General features: G+C 39.7%; 1 protein-coding gene across 3 annotated transcripts in view; it reads left to right on the top strand.

Annotated features, from left to right (window-relative positions):
• Positions 1–23,329, top strand: part of THRB (thyroid hormone receptor beta) — a 128,392-nt gene that overhangs the window by 52,140 nt on the left and 52,923 nt on the right. The window contains exon 1 of one of the 3 annotated variants that reach the window (XM_030503241.1): positions 14,566–14,586. The exons of the other annotated variants lie outside the window; for them this stretch is intronic. The gene's annotated coding sequence lies outside the window, so the exon portion shown is untranslated. Of the gene's footprint in view, positions 1–14,565; positions 14,587–23,329 lie in introns of those variants that run through there. 3 annotated transcript variants of the gene reach the window in all.

Genomic DNA, 23,329 nt, shown 5'->3' with positions numbered 1-23,329 from the left:
CTTCAACAATTTTGGCATAACGTAAAAGCACACACAAAAATAACTATGTCCAGTGCAGCAATAAAAGTTGCTGTAACCTATCACCCTCAAATTAGGTGAAAAGTTGTAAAGTCTGTGAGGATGCCCTTGAAGAATCAAATATTACTATGTCAAAGAATGTTTCAATATTTAATATTTTGTGATTTGGAAAGTAAAAAGTTAACTCTCTGCTTGTGATACATCATGGCAGAAAGTCTGTTTCTAAACCAGGTTTGTTTTGATCTATGGTATTTGCCTCTCTGATATTTATGCGTGCAGCTCAAAGATACAGGATGAAAAATACTTCAGCTTAATGTAGCGAAGATATGCATTGATGTACAAAAAGAGCAAACCCCTATTTCTTTGGACTTATTACCAGCAGAAAACAAACAGACAAACAAAAGTAAGGCAAGTGCCTGTTTTTGTGAGCTGAACATAGAGAGTGACATTTAAACCACTTTTCTTTGTACCCAGTTAAACTAAGGATTTTCTGTGGGATTAAGTATCTATTTCAAGGCTGTGATGCAGTTTTTGTGATGTCTCTTCAAACACTAACTATTTGTTGGTACATAATACATCTTTTTATTGTGGCATCTTACTTGCATCTTGGTGATGCTTTTTTGGAATGCTCTTTTTCAAAGAAAAGAGAGATGATTAATCTTGGTTCTTAAAACCTACATTGTTTCACTTTTCAACTCTTTCATGTGTTTTTGTTTTCTGAGCTATGTATTTGAGGGTCTATACAAAATTCTGTAGTGTATAAAAAGTTTAATTTGTGGAAGCTTTTCCCTCCCCCGCTTTCCAGTTTTGCTCTTTGATTTGCTCAGACCTTGCCTTCACTTTCTTTAAAAATGTATATACAGTTGAAGAAGGTTACTTTAGAGTAAAAGCTCTCATGAAACATGCATCTCTAGACCTGAATATTCTCAGAGCTTGTTATTTTTTCAGGCTTGGGATCTTGTTCAGATAGTCGCAGGAAAAGTGACTGGCTGCAAGCATCAGAACCCAGGGAACTGGAACCTGGATTTTGCTTGGAAAACATCTTTAGGAAAGGTGGCTGTGCCTCTTACATTCCTGATTTCAAGTGTTTTTACCAAGATTGATCCATAAAAATTACTTTGTAAAATTATAAAGCCAGGAAAAAAATACCCCTTTCAATAAGCACTAGCTGATTTGTTTATAAAGTCGTTTGAGTGAGCATGAATGTGTAACAATGTAATAGTTTGTACCAGTTTGTAACAACAATCTGTAACGCTTTTGAAAGGACGTCCTTGTTGCCTATAGTATATTACAAGTGAACCACTTTCAGTATGTTGCACTTTCAGTTGCAACTGTTTATCTAGAGTAAGACAAACTTTTTCTGGTTTTCTCTGAGTGTCTATACATGTATCTGTGAATATATTGAGATAGTTATGAGTATCTCAAAAGATAAGCACTTACGGGAATATCACTGTGGCTTTTTCTTGTGTGTTTGGAATCCGGTATTTCTCTGTTCTAGCAGATAGAAACCTTTGTGCTGTGTTCCTCACATCTCATGTCATAACATGAGAAAAACCAAACCATAAAACAGGGTGTGAATAACTATACTTTGGCCTTTGTTTCCTATCCACTTTACCAGCCAAGCCAAAATTCTTTAGACATGACAGTAAAAATGCAATATTAAATCATCAGCCTATACCTACCGCTCCAGTGTCATATACACTTTGACAATATTGCTATATTGTTATGTGGGAGCATGAAGTGAAATACATTAGAGCTCTGTTAAGAGTGTCACAATGACATTTTAAATGGAAAGTTACCATTTTCTGAATTACAAGTTCCATTCAAAACCTCTTGGGTCTGGTAAGCCTGTGCTAGACCCAGGGAACGGTTCCCTGATGACCCTGTTTTCATCCTGGCAGACTGCTCCATAGAGAGGTGCCTGGTGTTGTCTAAGCCAGTGGGCAGGACATGTTTCGTGGCTGCCAGGAGCCGGTGGCCCTGCCTCCCTTGGCTATGCCTGACTACCCTAGGGTCCCCAGCTGCACCTATGTTTCAGCTTCTCTGAGAGGCTGCAGGTCCAGGGGGTGCATGACCCCAGCTCCCCAAACTCGATATTCATGAAACTTTGGCTAGTGAAACATCAGCAACAAATTCAACTCATTAGGAAGGATTTTTGTCAGATGGGGAGAGAAACTGCACAAACCCACCAAACAGTGCACTGCACCCTGTTCCCATTCCCTCCTGGCTGTGCTGCGGGTCACCCCAGGCTGGGTGCCTGCACAGTGTCCTCCTGCTCCTCCTCTGGGTGCCTGGCCGCAGCTGATAAGTGTTCCCAGCTTCTCACTCAAGGGAGGCACGTCCCCCTTACCCCATGTCCGGCTCCTGCCTTGCTGTGGCTCTTGCCAGAACGTGCAGGTTTTTCAGACTTCGGTGTCCCTGTCAAGCTGCATAAAAGCCATTCAAACAGTCAGAAGGTATGGGGCAGAGGGAGGGAAGGCAATAGTGGAGTGGTGCACAGTCACTGCAATAAACCTTATTTCCTTATGGAGTTGCATTGGAAACGACCACTGAAGCTCTGAAATCACCTATGAGCTTAGAAGCCCTCAATTTGGGCTACTCCATTGGTATTAGGCTTGGTTTCCTTTGCGATGAACTCTAAGACAGCTGCCTTCTGCATTTTGAGAGCTTTCTCCTGTCTCCCACACCTCCATTCATTTTTATTGCACTGGAGAAAGAAGTAAAGAAAAGACTGATATGGGAAGTAATGATCTTGTAAGAAAAAATAATAATAATAATTTCCATAATTCATAATCATTAATTTTCCGACAGCCAAGACTCTGTCACATGTGTGCAGAGAGCTGATTGGGATGATGAACCCTATCAAACCACAGCTGCAGTTAGCGCTGCACATTGGAATGAATGGGAAGAGGGTGTTAATTATAATTTAGGATTGTTTTTTTCATCACGAAGGCCAAACATGGCGTAACAGGGAGAGGTCAAAATTCACAAGTCTACTCAGTTCTCCAAGGGAGGCAACAATCTGGGGGGAAAATGTGATCCAATTATAACCTACTTGGATTTAGCAAAAGTTTTCAACAGGGTTCTTTACTGATGCCTTACAAAGAGTTAAAGCTGCTGTGTGATGAAAAGGAAACTCCTGTCATGAATTAATAACAGGTTAAAAGTTAGGGAACAACAGGGAGTCAATGGTCAAGTTTTACAATGGAGGGAAGTCACCAATGGAGTCCCATAGGCATCAGTCCAAGCATCTGGGTAGTTCAACGTATGGAAAAGGGGATTAACACTGGAGTAATAAAGCCCACTGACAGTGCTAGAATCAACTGAGAAGAGTTGTAGAAGGATCTGACAGTATTGAGTGTGACCCACTAATAAGATGGCAGAGGAAATTCAGTGACAGTAAATGATAATACTTTTAAAAGGAGAAGAATTGCAGTCATAGTGGACTTGCAACTGCTTAGGAAAAAAGTGCTGGTGTGTAATAGATGCTTTTATAAAGATAACAGCTGAATGCCCATCAGATGTCAGAAACAAACATAGGGAATTTTTAGGAAGGGGACAGAGAAAAATGCCGTGTTTCATTTTACATAGAACTGCATCCAGGTGATGGAATCTTTGTTCTGATCTGTGAGATTTTCATGTCTGTAGTGTTAGAGTACATATACCAGCACAGAATTTTACGTCCTTAGATGCATCTTTTTCTGACATGATCTAGAAACCCTGTAGTACTGAAGAACCAATGAAGATAGACCCTGATTTTTTTTTTTTTCTTTTCTATTTTTCCAGTATTAATGCTTATCAATGTTGTAACACTTTGATTGAAGGATTTAGCTGTTAATCTTACTGGTAATTAAGAAAGAAAAATATGAAGAGTGTATCTGGAAAATAAAATTAGTAAAGCCCTATCTGTATGAAATCTCATGCTGGGAAGAATTACAAATGACAGTAGCTTTATGCTGAACAGAAGCATTCCTTAATAAGTAAGGATAGTTCAGTTGGGAAGGTTCTGTGTACTTTGCTGTAGCATGCCTGTCTTCCATTATGGTTTATTCCAGCCTGTGTTAGTCTCAGAGGACTTTCTGAGTGGGTGGATTCAGATGTCTGTGCATACAGCTGTTATACCTACCAAATCCTGTATTGATTCTGGGTAATTTTACCCAGGAAAACTTGTCTGTAGGTGTTAAGCACCAGTATCAGGTCCATAGATATGTAAAATTGACCAGTTTGCCATAAGTACTCTGCAGGTACAGTAACTGTTACATATTTTGTATTTATTTCAGTTGCTCTCTTAGTTACACCTAATACAGTTAAAAAATTTCCACTTCTCTCTCTCTCTCCACCCCCCCCCCATCCATCTGAAGGTATTTAGTAGAAGAAAAATATTCAAATCATGCATTTCTGAAGGCAGTGGTCTTTAGATCACTTTTCTGGTTTTATATGATGTTAAACATTCCCAATTTCTAACAAAAAAAAAAAAAACCTGCAAAAGTTTTTGTCACTGAGAAGAGGCTCATGATCATACTGACGAGACTGCTCTTCAGAATTACGTAGTTGCATTTTAATAGCTCAAAAGATTATTTTTGCTTCCCTGATATTAAAAAAGATAGGTTATGCTAATGTTGTTCTGAGGTTCATTTAATATCTATATATAGTAGTAAGTCACTTTACAATTTACATATATACTCTAATTTAAATAGAAAAAGATTGAAGTTGAAGAAAAGCAGAATAAACTTTGATAATCAGCATGGGTTTTCATGGAAAAAAATAATTGCCAATGTATAAATAGATTGTGCATAATGAAAAAAAAGTTATTTCTGCATTACTTAATTTCTTATTTTTCCCCCTGACATTTTGAATCAAGCATTAGTCTGTAGAAAAATATCAGAGGTAAAACAAAAAACTAAAGTTTGTCTGCAGGATGCAGTTTCATTAACTTGATTGGGCATTACTCAGAGTGGATCCATTTTTAGCATATTGCGTTTGCATACTGACCTTTTCTGTGCCATGAATGAAAATTGGTGCTCTGATGTGTTGATTAATCCTGTAAAATAACATTTAAGACTTCATTTAAATATATTCTTAGGTGAACAGTAATGACATTTAATGCATTGCAATAATAAGAACATCCATTACAATAATAAAAGTAAATCTAGGTAGCTTCCAGATAGCTGGGAAAGATGGTCTTGCAAAGCTTAGTCTTATTTTCAGAAGTGCTAACCAACATTCTCCTTCTGTCTTTGGTAGCTGTCACTCAAGTGCAAAACTGCTGAAAGTTTAACCATCTTATGCAGGATAGATCTAGACATCAGGTCTGAAATGGGGGAATGCATACATTTGCATGTGAAAGCAGACCTACTCCAGAGGAAATAATCTGAAATAGTGTAGATTGCTCTAAGTAATGACTGAAAAACATGTACATAACTACGTTGTCTGGCTTGGGTCCCAGGTGGAGTACCCGCCCCAGTGCTGTATTGTAGGAGAGATAATAAGCAACAGGAGAGAGTCTAGACAGGAGTATCAAGAAGTATCAAAGGCATAGGAAACTTGAGTTCAAAGTAAAGGTTTAGAGCAAAACACAGCTGCTTAGTTTTGCAAAATGATGATTGGGAAGACCATGATAATAGTTCTCATGAAGTGCATAAAAGTTAGCTGTGGAGAGGAGGGAAAACCAGCATTTCTTGTGGATGTAGCAGGACACTGGGAGTTGAATTTCCAGTATGAGAACTCCATATTGGGAAAAACACTCAAATTAAAGGAAGAGATGAGAAATAGAAGAGGTTGCTCAGGGTAGGTGTGGCATTTGAAGCTAGCATAGATGGGCCTGGATTTACGAGAGACATACACCAGCTAGCAAATCTCCCTTAGTCCCACATGGTGAGGTGTTCACTTATCTCATGCAAGACGTGCTATAGTAGTCCCAATAAATAACCCCGTATACTGGAATTTATGTAAAACCCTATAAGATGAAAATCCTTTCAAACTTTTCTGTCCCCCACTACTTCTCCCTGCACGTACTGCAAATCCTGCTCATGAATTCCAGCAGTACTCACCCTGCTAGCTTGTATGGACAGACGAAATAAATTCACCGCTGGACTGGAGATGAAAGAATGAACTTCAGACTAGTCAAAATGCTAAAAGCCCATTGAAAGCTGCAATAAAGTTTGTAACACAGGGCTTAAGGATGCTTCATTGCTATACACAAATTAGTGAAATGCACGTAGATTGTGTTATTTCAGAGAGGTTATTCGGTGTTTAACTTTCTGCTATGTTTCTTGGAAAGAGGAAGCAGCTTTCTGTCCTTCACGCTCCAGCATTCATTCTGAATGCTGTTTGCTGTACAGCCTACCGTGGCACCTTCTTTAATTAGCACTTGCCACTTTCCTTCTTCCGAGAGTTGTGGTGGTGGCAGATTTCATGTCTTTATTGCCAGTGAGATGGGAAAGGCTCCTGTAACTTTTAAAACTCATCAGCTGAGACAGTCTAGTTGCCTGTGGTTCCTAATGAGCAGCGCATGACACAGTGCAGAGTATTGGCAAGATTAACGAACCCAGATTTCCTTACCAGCAGACTGACTTGTAATAGCAATATAGAGAAGGAGTGAGAGCATTAGCACATAGTCAGTAATGTGGCATTATACTGAAATGAAAATCCTTTGCAACTAGCTACAGTAATATGTAAAAACTTCAAGTTTATATTTGCAAATAAGAATTCATGCAAATGGTTGTGTATTGACCATTGCTAAAAGACTGAAATGCTAAAGCAAGAATCTGCTATTGACATTATTTTGGGAAAGTATTCCCACATGGAAAACCAGGTCAGAATATGCTCCCTCCAAAATGTTCCCAGTTCTTTTGGCAACATCCAAGGATATTTTTTCTTAGTTAAAGTCCCACAGTACTTTTGTGGCATCTTTAACATCCCCTCTTGTCTCTTAAACAAGAAATTATTATCACATAAAACCTCTGAATTAAAAAATAGTAATTCCGATGTCTTCTAATCAATGGATTCCTGCTAAGTTTTCCTCTTTTTTGGTGGAATTGCTTTCTATGTGCTTTTGTTTGAAAGCTAGTGATACTTGCTATGGTTTCCAACTAAGAATTTGCAAATACTGGATTTTCATTTGACGTTTCTGATTTGGCAATACAAACAGCTCTAAGGAAGTGTAATCTTCTGGGTAATCTTGAAATGGTGAGGACACAAGAGACTTACTTGAGTTGAATCATATATTATAACCATTCAAGTCATACTTTGGCAACCAAAGTGCTTAAAAACACCCACTGATTTCTTTACATTTCCTGACTCTTAAGGAAGACCAAAAGATGAAATGTTAGGAGTCTATATGAAGGGGTGATGAAAAAAGACTAACATACTGAATATGGGCTTTATCCTACATTCCTTCAAGGAGCTGAGCATCTGCACACTGGAGGGACCAGTGACTTTGTTTGGAGATCAAAATGCTACGCACAGTGCAGGAGTCCTTTGTAGGTAAATCCATGAAGGTTTTGTTTTGTGACACCTATTTCTTGGAGTCTGAAGGTTATTTCAGGCTTAGTTCTTGGGGTTCCTTGTGGAACTTATACATGAACCTGCTCCAGCTGCCCATAGCAAGAGATGCCTTGGAGAGGAGTGGAAGCTAAGTCCCACCCCTAAGCTAGTGAATTTGGGCTGACAGCACTCACTCCTGAAGCCAGGCAAGTGACACCCATCCCTGTCTCCCGAAAGGCAGAGGAAATGTTCTCATGCACAACAGATCAGATTTGCAGCACTGAGGCTTTCCTATTTCCATCTCTCATCTTCTCTGATGTGATCTCCAGCTCTGTGCCTCCTTGCTAGGTAGGTAGCATTGGCCACGGTGGGGGTCTCTTGGTATTCCTGCTAAAGCTGTGCTTCTTTTTATATAACATATTTAAATATTCCCTTAAACCACAGAAAGAAAAATGTCAGTCTTTTCTGGGAGAAATCTATGCAGCATGGAACTGAAATCAGCCTGGAGTTGTTTTACATGGATTTAAAAACCAGAACAAAACAAAATATCCATTAGCTGTAAAAGATTATGGAAAGAAACAAATATTCCTCAGCGTCAAGTGAGGGTTCGTTTGGTGAATATGTAAAAATGTAGATTTCTTCAGCAAGTGAATTACATGGCAATACAATGTTTTAAAGATGGAAGAATATTTCAGAAATCAGCTACCTAGAGCAGCTGAGACTTATAAGTGGTGGGTACTCGTAGCCTGGTAAAATTTCACCTGAAGCCCTTGGTCTCAGTCAGTACGTTTGAGTTGTGAGATGGTGTACTAGTGAGGACTGTGGAATTGCAAATGAGCATCGCACTCCTCCTGGTTGGTGTAGGCAGCTTTCTGCTCTAGGCTGCTGCCTACCTTGCCTGATGCCTTGAGCTAGCTCTGTTTTTCCATGAAAGAATACAAGCAGTGGGTAGAAGTTCTCTTGAGTTTAAATGGGAGCAGGATCAGGCTGTGATTCAGGATCAAACTGCTTGTTGGCTTTTTGCTTTTGCAAAGTCAAATGTATTTCAGTTGTGAATCTCATCTTTATCCAATCTGAAACAGGGAACTGATGGTCATTGTAAAGAGGAGCTTCACTTGCGATCATTCCTGTGTACAGCTACCAAATGTTATATCTGGGCCACAAATAAAAACCGAGGTTTAGATCAAAAACCTGGAGAACTCTGATTACTGATGCTTAAGATTTATGGAAAGGCATTTGCCCATATATTCATCTTGATTTTATTTTTAGATGAAATCAGTGCAAGTTCTTTCCATTTGATTTCATCATTGTAAAATCTGTTGGGAAATCAATAGTTTCTAATAATAAAAAAAAAATGTTTTATCTGCATGTCAAGTTTTCCCCACAGTGCAGTAAAAACAACAACAACAAAAAGCATACTGGTTATTTTATGTTATTTAACTTGTGAATGTGATTTTTAACATGTTGTTTTTAATTGTTATTTAACATGTGAATGTGACACTGCGTATAGGTTGATCTACTTCGAAACTGTTGGTTATTTCAGTGATGCACAAATCCCAACAAATAGAGCTTTTTCTTTAGCAGCTTAAAATCTTATTCCTGTTTAAAAAAAACACTGTGTATAAAATATCCCTCTTCATGAGAGAGCATTAAAGAAGAATGTATGGCACTGTTAAATATTCTAGTCGGCTGCTAAACCAAACAAGAAAAACGCTAAAGGCAAAGGCTAACATCCCAAATCCCAGATTCTTCCTAGGAGTGCCCGGATTCTCTGGTGTTCTGCTGCTTTGTGCAACCATTTGCATTTGTAGCGTTGAATGGTGCTTTGCTCAGTTGTAAATGTGCTATGAACTCAGGAGATGCTATTCAGTGGAGATTCTGTTGCTGCCTTTGAGAAAATGGAACAGGTTTTCTAAAAAAACCGTGTAGTGACTAAGAGGCAATGCATTTAGTGAAGTTTCTGGGTTTGTATCTACTGTAGATATCTTGGTGTGGAGCCAGACATCAATCTTTCTGCAGGCTGACCTCTGATTCTATAAAGTCTTCTCCTTGATGAACAAACCCCTTTTTCTTCTTTTTGTCTATCTCCAGCTGAGAGCTGTAGGACTCACCTTTTATTTTTGAAGATATCAACTCTTGTAGATGAATTCTTTTTCCTCTCTGGTATCTCACTTCACATTTGAAGCAAACTTCAGAAAGCTGGCACCTGAAGGCAGCACATCTGTCTGCTGGATGTTATTTCACCCATCAGCATCAGTAGCCTATACTGTGAGAGGGGGTGTTTGGATTCATATATCTGTGAGGATAATACGCTACATATTCCTTTTAAGGGTAATTTGCGCAATATCTAAAGACAGTAATACTTACAAGGAAAACTGTGTCTGTATGAAGCTAACTGAAAAAAAGATCTAGATTTTAGGCAAGTGCCAGTGGAAAAAAACAATTTGAAAATAAAAGACTTCTGTTTTCACCTAGTTCCTAACAAAAATAACACTTTCAATATAGAAATGCAATAATTTAATGTAGCATTTTTGTGAAGAAACATGGGCAATTCAGTTTCATTACCCACTCTGCTCCTCACCGAATTTGAAGGTGTTAACTCCTTCTTCGTGACTAGGCAAGCAGCGAAGTGACTTTGGATGATTTGCCAGCATACATATGTTGCATAGAGGCATATAAAAATAATCATTTGCTTCTAGCCAGTGAAATTATCCTGGCAAATCCCTAATATGTATGAAGCTGTGCCAGTGAAAAAGTGCCACTGCCTCTATTGGTTTAGCTGAAGCCATTTTGGGGAGATGACGCTGCGTTAGTCGAAGAGGGTTTCCTTCTGCCTGTGTGCGTGCGAGGAGAAGGTCAGGAAGAGCCTGACACTGTCAGACCTGGCACAGGCACCACCATGGCAACATTTGATGCTCGGTCCATCTGCCTCAGATGTTCCCCCGAGTCCATCCCATCCAGTCCTCCCAAGCGCACCAGCAGGTTGACATAACATGGTGTTCTGTGAACAACAGGCTTGGTTGGTTGTTCTGATTTAGGACAACAGGCTGCAGTAGTCAAGGGCATGGCCACCTGATTGTTACCCCCAAGCGGATGACATGATAGGTACTGCTGGCCCTGCACAGCTGTACTCGCCAGCAGGTCCTCTGCTCTCCCCTTCCCTCTTCTGTGACACTTGGCCATTTCTCACCAGCTTCCCTTCACCCATCAGTGAAACGCAGCTATCCATCACTTTTGTTAGCAGTTTTTGCAGCGTCACTCTGCCGGCCTGGTGTCTTTTCCAAGGATAGGGATTCCCACCCAGACTATGGAGGTGTCTGGGATTGACATCCTGGATCCTACAGGAAGTTTTCAGCACTGGAAAGAAAGCAGACCTTGGGCACTGCCATGGGAGTGGGAAAGCAGTGGCTGAAGCATTGTGACCTGCAGACAAGGGCTCACATGAAAATGGCAGGTATGAGCCAATTTGGCAAGATGTCAAATGGGAGCTGGGCTCTAGTGCTTGGCACGCAGACCCTTTGTCCCTAAGGGTACCAGCCCTAAATGGTGTATTCCCATAGGCAAATATTTTGGGCCCAAATTCGAAAAAGCTGTGTTGTTGCCGGTGTTATGGTTTCCAAAGGGTCAATGTCCAACAAAGGACTAACCTCTTTGAATGTGGTGAAGAAAGTACAGTAAATAGGAGGGTGAAGCAAAGGAATAAACTCAAACTGGCAAAGAAAAAGGCTTTGCTTTGTAAAATATGAAGGCCTGGCCTCTCGCCCAGACAGACTGCATAGAGTAAGGTAAAAGTTGTATAAAGGTTGCAGGAATGATGGTCCCAGTACATTTTATTGAGCCTGCTCAATAAAAATGAGCTCACATGAAGAAGTAAGTACAGAATTTGGCATGAGAAGCTCTTCTTTGTGTCCTGGTTCATGCTAGAGGAACATGGTACAAAATAGCTGATGTCAACAGAAAGATTCCCTCTGCTTCTGTGGGCCTTCCAGCAGACCCTTATCTTTTTCTCTTACTATCTTAATGCTGGCAGAATGACTAATACGTACAGATATCCTAAAGCTGACAATGACATCTTAAATCTGTCCTGGAGGATCAAACACAATATTTATTTCTACAGCTGCTCAGGATTTTCATGAATTATAGCCCATTAATCTACAAAAAAAGTGTAAGGATGAATAAAACCAAAATGAAGAAATACATGTAAAATGTAGAAAAAGGATATATGATTTTTAAAAATTGAACTGGAACAGAGACACGTATTTTGGCTATAGCTATTGACCACAACAGCTCAGAAATAAAGCCCAGCGTGGTTGTGAATTCCAGCAAATTGATGGATTGTAGCGATGTCAGTTTGTTCAGAAGAGAAGATGTCTGTGTTACTAAAGCATTTCCAGTGATCCCGTCCTGTCAATTTCAAGCACTCGGGAACTGTGAATCAGGTCATTACTGGCAACTGTGCTTTTTCAATCTGAATTTTTAAGACTTCTTTTTCTGTTTCATTTTATTGTCTGTATGTGAGCAAGCACAGCCCTTTATAGTCCACTGTTACCTGGACTATAAAGCTGGAGTTTTTGTGCCGGTTCATAAAGTCCTAATAGTATACCAGTCTCACTTTTGAGAGATCTACAAAGATGTTTTTAAGAAACACAAGCAGCTGTTTTCAAAACATACCTCATCCTGTTTCACAAATCTTTTTTTTTTTGCTGTAATTTGGTTAGGATACCTCAAAGAAAACTCTAAGTCATTATAAATAACTTCTTACGTAAGATTCTTCAACAACTTCACAGATACCAAAAAGTAAGCCCTCTTTAGAAGCTGGTACATTTTGTACTTCCCTTACAAGCAAACTGCTTTATTGTTCAGACCAAAGTCTCTTAGTGGATGGCAGAACATGGAAATAAATCTGGGAATCCTGTTCCGATAAAGTTTTCCCATGAAAAAAGCACAGTTGGTTGCAAACACCTTCCATTGACAATATGAGGTGTTCTCTCCTTCTGTCAGTATCTTTGGGGTTTTTCTGATTAATCTATCTGCTTTTCATAGTAAATATAATCAGTTTTGATAGGCACAGAACAACAGCTCAGAAACCTCCATGCTGTATTTTTTTTCCACAAAAATTTTGCTATGAGATTTTGCAATCTCCACATACTGTATCTTGGCACAAAACACTACCTCTGCTTATGGTTTGCATCATTAAATATCAGATTGGCTGCTCACTGTGTTTATAGGGTACAACAAGAAATAGCCTGTTAAATCTGGCTGGTTGGTAAAACTGGTGTTGTTTGAATCATTACACTACTGTGTTCCCACACCATACAGAGAACAAAATCCCATAAAACTAATAAGCTGGAAAATAGAATTAAAGCCAATGGCAAAGAATTTACCCAAATGTAGTAAGTAAATTGAGAATAACTTTTCAGAAGTCTAAAAAAGTGATCTCCAAAACATTGCGCGTAGACCAGAAATACAATCTATAAAACTGTTTTGAAGTAAAAAATGCATGCCAAGCATATATAATGTTACTAATAGCAGTTCTGATGGCTTATCTGTAGATCTTACTTGGCATACTGTTGGAACCAAAGTGAGTATTATCATCTCCACCTTATGGATGAGGAAGCTGGGTTACCGTAAGAATCAATGTTCAACACGGAACATGATGCAGTGCTGACTCCAACTCCCATTGCAACTCCCATCTTTAATTATTTTTCTGTGAGCTTCGTTTGTTTCTCCTCATTATACAGAACTTGTTCTTTCAGCACGAAGTAATTTGGGTAACACTGAATGTAGATTGGATCCATCTATTAATACTTACGAATTTCATTAATTCTAAAATCGCTCTGGTAGATTAGCTCCTTCCCATCACTGGATGAGACGATGATTCTATGATCTGAGATCCTCAGGAATGAAATGCAGCATCCAGTTTTCCTGTTACACATTCCCACTAACAAAATTAGAAATTAGGACAGAAGGATTAATTGGAAAATTGGCAATTTGGAAAGGAGGAGAAGGGAGAGAGGAGAGAATTACATTTTAAAAGAAAAGCCTGGCGCATCCCCCTAACTCAGCAGAGCAAAGAAACTCTGATTGATACCCTGATGTTACCTCAGGCACACAGCCATCATGAAGCGCTATAGTATTGAGAGTTTAATGAACTTGGTAAAGGAGGTGTATAAGATTCCCCCTTGTAACTTTCGGTGTGGTCTCTGGGTAAAGTATGTCTGCTCATACCAGAGTTTTGCTTAGGATACTGGGAGGATGCTGCTTCCATACTGACTTCCTTATCAGGACCTCTAATGTAACTTCTTTGATAAATACATGCCTTAATTCCCAAGTACTTTACCTCTGTTAGGGGCTGAATGCAGGCAGCGGTGAAACTGGAAAGATCTGAGGGCACCAAGCCAACAACTGGCAATCAGGGAAAGCAGAAGAGCTGCAGAAGTCCAGCTCACACCTCAGTAAAGTGCAGAGCAGGGCTTTAACAATTCAATCTCCCCTGCTTGTTCTCTCCCTGCCATTCTCATGGAGGCTTGGGCTGCTTGTGTATTGTCTCCATCAAGGACCTCTGTCTACGCACAACTATGCACAGGCCACCCTCAAAGCTGTCTGCTTCTTTCAGTGATTTTGTTTTTTCTATTGGTCTGAGATTCTAGAACATCTGCTCAGAGCCTCATCATCTCAAGGTAGGGTCATATTAAGGTGGGTCATATAATATTAAAACATATTCAGAATACAGCTATTAGGAATAGCTTTCTGAATCTTAATTCAGTTCCATTGCTGCATCTTTGCCCCTCTTCCCCTTTTCTAAGCAAATGTAAGCTTTCTGATTGCATCCTTCCTCTCTATACAACAGATTTATCTATTTAATGAGCTTTTGATGGCTTCTTTTTGACAGGCCATGCTGTCCCTGAAGGCCATCCAAAAGCTCCTCATAAAAAATTTAAAAGTTACCACTATGTCTCCCATCCTCCTTTGTGTCATTCTGTAGTCCCTCGTCTTCTTCCTCTACAGCTGAAGCATTGCTCATGGTGGAAGTGCAAGCAAACCGAATGCAGAGGTGGAGTCCAAAGACTGAGGGGTGTCAAGGTGAGCTTTCCAGGCACATTGCCAGTGGAGGTGTAGAGCTACTGAGATCAGGAAGGAAGGCATCAGGATTAATGCAGTGTTAGAAATCTGGCAGCAACAAAATGCTGTACCAGAATCTTCCAGCCATGAGCCATGTCTTGGTGGCCTGTAGGCAAAGGTAAAATGCACAGATGACATAGCAAGCTGAAAAGGTTAATTACAGCTTCCTCACTGGACACAGAGACTGTCTTTTGGAAGGGTTATATAGCTCTTATTAAGGTCTGCTCCATAAAATCCTGTAATTTCTTACATTTTTTCTGGTAGGAGCAGGGAAGAAAATATTTAACATCTAGGGCTTATCTTGTTTAGTATTGTTAAATTCTCGGAACAAAGTCTGTGTGGGAAGTTCAGCTTGCTAAATCCGTTATCTTTCCTATGTGTAGTCTTTATTATTTATTTGACTCACAGCTCCCTTTAGGTAACTTAGCAAAGGTGTGTGCTTGGGTTCTTGTTGGAAATTTATATGTCTCATCAGTAGTAGATTCTTGACTTTTAGTCTTGACTTTATCTAGTACTAAAGAGAAGTTTGATCTTACCAATTCATATTGCCATTCTCTAGAACATACAGCAAGCACTTTGCAGTGCCTTTCTTCAGCATACAAGGATCTAAATTAAAAAAACCCAAAGTTATTATGAATTGTGCTGTCATTAGGTTTGTTTTCTTTTCCCCAGTGCTTGCAATCGTCAAAGGTGTTTCAGAAACCATCATAAATTATTTTAACAATTAAAAATTAATTTCAGTGCATGGAATCATAAGTAGTTTATTACAAAAGGCATAAACCCATACTGTGTTCCTCTAGGGTGCCATTTTATGAGACAAGGTGAACCTCATCTCCCTCCCCTTCCCTCCTTGCAGCTGTGGGCTCCTGCCACTTTGTGCCAGCTGTGGTGCTCACCAGCCACCTCGCAGGGCTGATTCATTCAACTCGCTAACTCAGCACAAAACTAACCCAGTAAAAAAGTGGGTGTTTTCTGCTGGGTCAGTGAAGCAAGTCAGGTCACACAAGGGGTAGAAGGGGGCTGTGCTACAGTGAACATAAATCCTTTATGTCTATCCTCAGTTTTTATGGTGTTTTATATGAAGATATTAAAGTGTGTTGACTGTTAGCCCCATACTTAAAACTCTCTGCATCTCATGTGTTAGATCTTTTCTATTCTCTTTATTTGAAGTTCAGCTATTGTGTTGTGTTGCATTTCACAGAGTTCTCCTATACAGCAAAATAAGCGTTGTGTTGATAGGCATGTTCTAGAACTATTAGCATCATTAATCCTTTTTTAAAAATTATTTCAAGAAACAAAATAATGCCCAATGTGATGTATATACAAGGAATAAAAAATGCCCTCCCATATTTGCAGTAAACTTCCATCCATTAGAATATGCTATTAGACATTAGAATCAAATGACCTAAGGAAAGCAGCTTAACTTTTCTTTCTCCTCAGCAACTTCAGCAGTTTTGCAGAGAGCACCTATAACTCAGGGTGGTTCAACAGCTCCCCACTCATGACCCTGTACAACCATACCAGGAACTAAATAAACCCTACTTACTAGCAATTAAAGTGATTTAATTTAAAACACAATGACAGATGCATAATGGGTTAATTACAAAGTAAGTAATTAGCAAATAGGATGAAAAAGGTTAAAAGGTTGTGGACTTCTGTTGTTTGCTTGGGAGAGATAGCAAAATCATCACTGATTAAACTTTTTCTTTTAATTTCTGGGCCTGATTCTACTATTGTTGGCTGTAAATGAGGCAGCAAACTAGGAGGTTTAAAAAAAAGAAGAAATCACTGCTTTATCGGACAAACTGAAAGGCCATTGTTAATACTGAGGCTATGTGATTTGTTTCCAGTCTGCACCCAAAAGTAGGTTTGCATCTATAGTGTTTGTACTTCACATTACGGTATATACCTCTTTCGAGAAAAAGTAGTTGTCCTCTTCACCCTCCACACTGGGGCCCCATTGAGGTCAGGAGAAAGGGTGTAAGGAGCAATAGAGATTAGAGCACACCTCTTGGGAAACTCTGCCTGCCTTAAAGAGTAAATCATTGAAGAATTTACTTGGCAATATTCCATAATGTATTTGTTCTCAAAAAAAGAAAATGAGGATAAAAAGAAATAGAACTTTGAACAGGGAAACCTCTGAGCGTGAAAATCCTCAGCTGGAATACCGTTAACTTCATGCAGTGCTGGTCATATAGGCAGAGCCATTACAGACCATGCAAGTAATTTTCTGTCAAAATAAGAGCTTCTACTTAATTTTCACAAGTATTATTCTTTCTCTCCGTAACTCCTCTCTGCCCAAAACCATAAGCAAATGGGTATTTAGATAGTTTTAATACAGTCATATTTTATGACCACCAGCTTATTGCCAGGTAACTTGAAACTCTTTATTTATTTATAATAACTATAAATATATTTATGTATCTATAAAACATGTGTTTTGTATTTTGAAAATTCAGAGGTGATGTTTGCAGAAGTTTTCTCCAACTTGAGCGTAATTGTTACTGAAGTCATTGAATTTTTTCTTCTGAAAAATAAGCTTTTTGGTAAACCTCAGAAATAGCAATACGGGCTTCTCCATTTCAAAATATCAATTAAAACCAGGCAGGAATTCTCCTTTTTAAATTTAGCTGCCATCTAACCTAATTGTATGTCGACCAGTAACTGTTAGCATAATTTAACAAAATTTCCCATAACGATCACATTCTTCCATCATCCCTTGCTCTCTTTTGAGGTTATTGAGTGCTCACTTTCATGTCACTTTGCCAAGCCGTAGTTAACTCTCAACTGATATATGTCAGTCCAGCCCTTAATTGTTTAACTTTGTCTGTCCCTCCTTTTCTACTATTTGCATTTTTGTTGTATATCTGGTATGCCTTCATCATGCCTGCAGGGATAGGGATATTATCTGCATTACTGCTTGGCATTAGACCTGAACCTACACATCCAGAAGTGCTCTGTCCCCTTTTGGTGCATATTGCACTGTCACTGTCTGTCTGATGCCCATTTCCCTTGACCTGCTACTGCACTGGCAGGCAAAGGTTCCAGGACCACCAGTGTGACTTGTAGAAAGGACCTGCACAGATTTTTCAGTAGTCTTTGTCCACCTACCATAGGTTTTGCTGGCTAGGGATATAGATTTCAGAAAACAACTAAGTTTTTGTTCTGGTCCGTTACCTTAATTTTGTTGAAAATAAGCTGCTTCGAAGTTTTTCCCCAATTATAATTGAATTTAAGTCATACATTCCAGGTCTGGAATCTGTGTTGAACATTTCAGATTTCAGTGGTTTTGCAAGTCAGCTATCAGCTTTTAAGACAAATAGATTCAGGTTTGGAAACTCATCAAGTCACATAACATGCAGAATGCATGAGGCTAAACCCATAGCTGTAATAGCGTATCTTGTTTTCTTTTCCAAGGGTTTCTGCAAGGTTCTGTATATTTGCACAGTATAACTCAAGTCCTCGTGATATAGATAAAGGTTTCTTCAGTATTTAGAATTTATTTTTTAAACTAAGTGGTGACTGTGAAGCTCTGGTTAAGAAAAGCCGAAAGCCTAAGGCTGCATTAATTCTGCTGTTCATATCTGAATCCCTGAAAATAGCTCAGGCAAATGCCAGTGCCAATCTTTAGGGTAATACTTATCCCTATTCAGAGTGACATTTGTAGTTTAGACATAGTCATTTCTGCTTCACTGATTTTTTTAGGCATGGCATATGTAAGATGGTCTGACAAAATGCATTCATATTAACAAGATTCATCCAGGTACCTCCCCTTCTGGCATTTAGAAAACATTATTTGTCTTAATCCATTTCATCATGAGGATGGAAAATCACCACTTTTCATTGAAAGTCTTTGAAATTTAGTATCTTTGGGATTAGCTGGTGTTAGTCAGTTGTAGAGATTTACTGGGTAATTCAAGACAGCCTTCATCTATTACACGCTTCACAGTGAGTAATAAGAGAAATTAGCATTGAAGATAAACTGTCCCTTGATGAAATTTCAGGGAGAGCTGATGTTTCCTGAGTTGACAGGACAAAACAGACAAACAAGAAAAGTTGTATGTCAAAGCTGTTGTCTGACTGAAACTCCCATATGCTGGAGAACAAACACATAAGCCAAGAAGTGTCTCAAAGGCTGTTCAAAAAACACAGGAATAATCACTCAAATACAAGGTCTTTTATATTGTCCCTTTTGCTTTTCTATCATCGTTGGTCATCCAGGATCCTGGCTCAGTTGGATATTTATGCAAGAAGGTAGAGGTCTTTCTGAATTAAGGCCTAAATCTAACGATTTAAACATCATTTAATGCACAGTTACAGATCAGCTACTTTGCCAAATCTGCCTAGCTTGCATTGTAATGCTCCATGTTAAGAAAGGGAGTAAACTGCTGGTTATCTAAATAGTGGCTAAATAGGGCTGCTTCCACTTCCGTGCTCCTCTCATGCCCTCCTGTGTACATATGTAGTAGGCCAAAGTGAAGTGCTAGGGAGTTGACATTTCTGCAAGGGGATGGAGTAAAGCAAAGGCCACAGCCCACTGTGCTGACCAAGTTTTAAGCTGAATATAAGCAGATTTCATAGTGCCTTTATGTCTTAGAGCCAGTCAGCGGCTCCACACCATGATAGTAAGTGATTTGAGATACTCTGTGAGATAATGTTACTCATTTCTGTAAGTACAGGGCGAGGGAAGCATTACATACTGTTTTCTGCTTGATGCCAGGTGGCATAAAGGTAATGTTACAGTACTCTCGATAATACCTTTCAGACTGCCTTTCTAGTGTGTTCAGGGTACTGGGAAACAGACAGAAATACTAAAACTCTTATTTTTGGCTACGACAAAATTGATTACTGTATTTTCCATTAGCTTATAAAAAGATACATTTACCCCAATGCAGTAAGACATTAAGTTCTGGTGAAATCATAAAAACAACTTCCATCTTGCTTTTATGTTGCATTACTTCACTTTGTGGTGCTGTGTCTATTTTTTTGTAGATACATTCAAAACAACAGCTTTATCATTCAGCCTGCCCTGCAAACAACATGCCAGTCCCACCAGTGTGGGACTGTAGGAGGAATGGCTTTGTCTAAATCAACATTGTTCATCCTGCAGTCTGCTTGCTGAAATACAAGAGCTTTCAAAAACCTGTAAAGCAGTGAGGTTGCCATTATAATTTATCTGGCTTTTGGTCTGCATATAATAATTTTCTGGCTTTCATGCTGTAAAAAAAAAAAGCTGCTAATACCTGCACAGAGCTGAGCACATACCATATTATGATCTGATTGATTCAGAGCATCCATAATCTTGACTTGTTAGCACTCAGCAGTTTTTAGAGCTTTAAGAAGCAAGTTAAAATAGGAAATTGTGAGCCTAACAGGTAAACCCAGTATCCTATTCAGAAGAGCACATATTAACTCTGTGTGAGGAGGAAAGTTTAAAATTACAGAGAACTACTGGACATTTGTATTAGAAAGCTCAGTAGCTCCTTGCCTTTTTGATTGTTTCAGGACAGACTGCAAGTATTTATACAGATAGTGTACTGTGTTTTTGATTTTATGCTTTATTGCATGGGGTTTTTTGTTCTCATGAGTTGAACAAGACTAGCAATAAAAAGCATGAGTCAGAGTCCATTTCTGAGCTTGTGCCTACAAGCCAGTTCTGATGGAGGCTTTTTTTTAAATATATCTAGAAAACTAGATAGATTTTTGTTTCTCATATAATGCAGTTGATCAGTATGTTTTACAAGGGAGAAAATACTGCTTGCTCATTGTATAGGTACCATGTACTATAAGCTATAGCCTAGTACATTTTTCACTGAATATGTATTAGTACAGAATCTTCTGTATAACCCTGCTCTAGAATACTGATTTTATTTTGCTGTTAAATATATTGAAATGTTAAATATAGAAACAAATTTAACATTTCAGTTGGGCATCAATACAGCCTATAGGCTACCTTGTCATTTTTCCCCATGTGGAGTTTCTACTTCATATTTTTCACTAAAGATGAAGTTAAAAGTGAGAACAAATTTCATGGAGTGAGTTTGCAGAACAAAATGTTCAGATGACACACCCTGTAATTCATCACCCCCAAGCCAAGACAGCCCCTGAGACAAACAAAAGGGCCATAACTTGTGCCAGGGCAGAGCATTAGGGGCTGGTGGCATCCTGGGGTGCTTGGTCTGACTGTGCTGGAGCTTTCCCCTTCACCCTGTTACAAGACCTATGTGCTCTATTATCCTGCTCTGGACCCTTGCCTGCTCCCTGCTGCATCCTGGGACCTGGGCAAGCTCCATCCCCAGCAGCTCTCCCCTCCTCTCAGCACAAGAGACAGCCTAGCTCCCAGCAACGGCAAGTGTTGTGTAAGAGTGTTGTATAAGGATGCAGGGATAAGCCAGCGACATCAGGTGTTGCAGGTAGGGTTACTTGTGTGGATGAGCCAGGTCGCCCCATGGCCCTCCTGTTGCCTTTTAAAAGGGGATGTCCAGAGGGAGACCAGTGAAGGGCGAGGAGCCAGGTAGCTTGAAAGTGCTTCTGAAAGGTGCAAAATCCCTTTTCTCATCTGTTGGTGCCCTGAGAAAAGAGGGGAAGCAGCAGTGCTTGTCCCCAGTGCCGCCTGGGGCAGCCATTTGCGGAGTGGGAAAGGAAACCTAGGGCTTGCTAGGAAACGTGCGGTTCATGATACAGAGAGAGATGGGGATTTACCGTGCCCCTGGCCTAGAGGAGCCTGACAGCTGCTGCCTAAACCTGAAGCAACAGTGTCGTGGTTTAAGCACAGCCAGCAACTAAGTACCATGCAGCTGCTTGCTCATTCCTACCCCCCTGGATGGGATGGGGAGGAGAATCCAGAAGAAGGTAAAGCCCACGGGTTGAGATAAGAACAGTTTAATAATTGCAATAAAGTGAAATATAATAATAGAAATAATAATAAGAGATAGGAAGAGGCATAAAATTCAGGAAACAAAGTGATGCCGGTACAATTGCTCACCATCCACTGACCGATGCCCAGCCGGTTCCCAAGCAGCAACTGGTGGCTCCCAGCCAACTCCCCTCAGTTTATATACCAAGCATGATGTTCTATGGTATGGAATACCCCTTTGGCTACTTTGGCTCAGCTGTCCTGGCTATGTGCCCTGGCTGCTTCTTGGGCATCTCCTCACTGGAGGAACATGGGAAACTGAAAAGTCCTTGATTTAGAGTAAGCACTAAGCAACAACTAAAACATCGGTGTGTTATCAACATTATTCTCACACTAAGTCCAAAACACAGCACTGCACCAGCTACTGGGAAGAAAATTTACTCTATAACAGGACACAAGAGTAAGGCAAAAAACACCCTTCTCCCCTGAGCAGTGCAACCCTTTTATATAACTGTTGGTTAATCCGATGCATTTGTGTGAAGGAGGCGGCACTGGATGAGAGTGGGAGAATGCTTAACCACATTGATTAATGTTAATTGGTTAATTGTCTTTCATTATGGGAAAAGAAAGTAAGTGCAGTAATTGCCAGTATGGCTTGACAGTGGTTCTATATTGGAGACTAAAGCATGAGAATTCCAAATACCACCTTTTCAGGCCAGAGGAGATGAAGATCCAAAAAATGTCTGTTTTCATTTGGGGCAAAATAATAATATTCGTTTCCTGGTGCAGGACTGTAGATCTGAAGTCAGATCAGTTTCAGAATGGAATAAGCATTTTCCTACTTTTGTTTGAGGTATCCAGTATGAATGCCTTTTTAAAACAAAACAGAACAGTAAGTAGGGTTGAACTCCAGTGATGGAGAAGGAACACTGCTGGCTCTGCCACCTCAGCTCTCTGGCAGGGAGATCATGTGAGGTGTTAGATACCAACTTCTAAAGTTAGTGCTGCATGCTCAAGGCTTGTGGTTCAGGGCCGTGAGACTTTGGGTGGGCAAATGAGCGCTCCACAGACAAAAGCTAATCCAGTGAAGCCTGCTCCCTGTGATGTCAGCAAAGTTTAACCATAAAAACTGCATCTTTTTTGGCAAGAAAGAAACTTGCTCTGCAATGTCTGTGAAGACTCCCAGACATTAACTCCCAGACACATTCAGCCTGATGTGGTGGAGCCTCGCCTGTGACTCATCCAATCATTCCCATTTGTGCCCCTCTGTGTACTTTTTAGTTGTAGACTACAGAAAAGTTGTAGAGAGAGTTTTAGACTATGAAAAAGAACCTGATTTCCTCCGACATCTTCCACATCTATGTCTTTAAGTGTAACTTGCTGTATTAAGTGTAGACACCACTTGTTCTTCTCGCTCATATAAAGTAGCAACCATGCTGGGCCTTCAGAACACAGTCAAGGTTTTGGGTGCCAGAATGGATAAATATTTTTATACCTCCACAATGTTTCCGCTAATGTACCACATTCCTTAGCAGGAAAAATAGGAAACTACTTCTGGCATGTAAAGTGCAGGATTAAAGCATCATTTTGAAAACATTTCTGATACATTTGGAAAGATTATTAAAATCACCATCAATATGTACCTTTTGGCACTTGCTAAATCGAGCTGGTGAAGGTGCTGGATGGGCGAGATACTGATGCACACTCTCCATTTTAAACTGTGGGGCACAGGAAGACTGTGCCAAAGCCCCAGATACATTAGTGTGATGCTTTAGACAAAAGACCATCTTTTCTACAGTCATTTCATAATTAGTTTTTTTACACAAGTGACAGCTGCCTTCATGCCAA

The sequence above is a fragment of the Strigops habroptila genome, chromosome 1 (assembly GCF_004027225.2).
Source record: "Strigops habroptila isolate Jane chromosome 1, bStrHab1.2.pri, whole genome shotgun sequence".
In the NCBI taxonomy this organism is placed as follows: domain Eukaryota; kingdom Metazoa; phylum Chordata; class Aves; order Psittaciformes; family Psittacidae; genus Strigops; species Strigops habroptila.
This window is presented reverse-complemented; position numbering and strand designations above follow the sequence as displayed.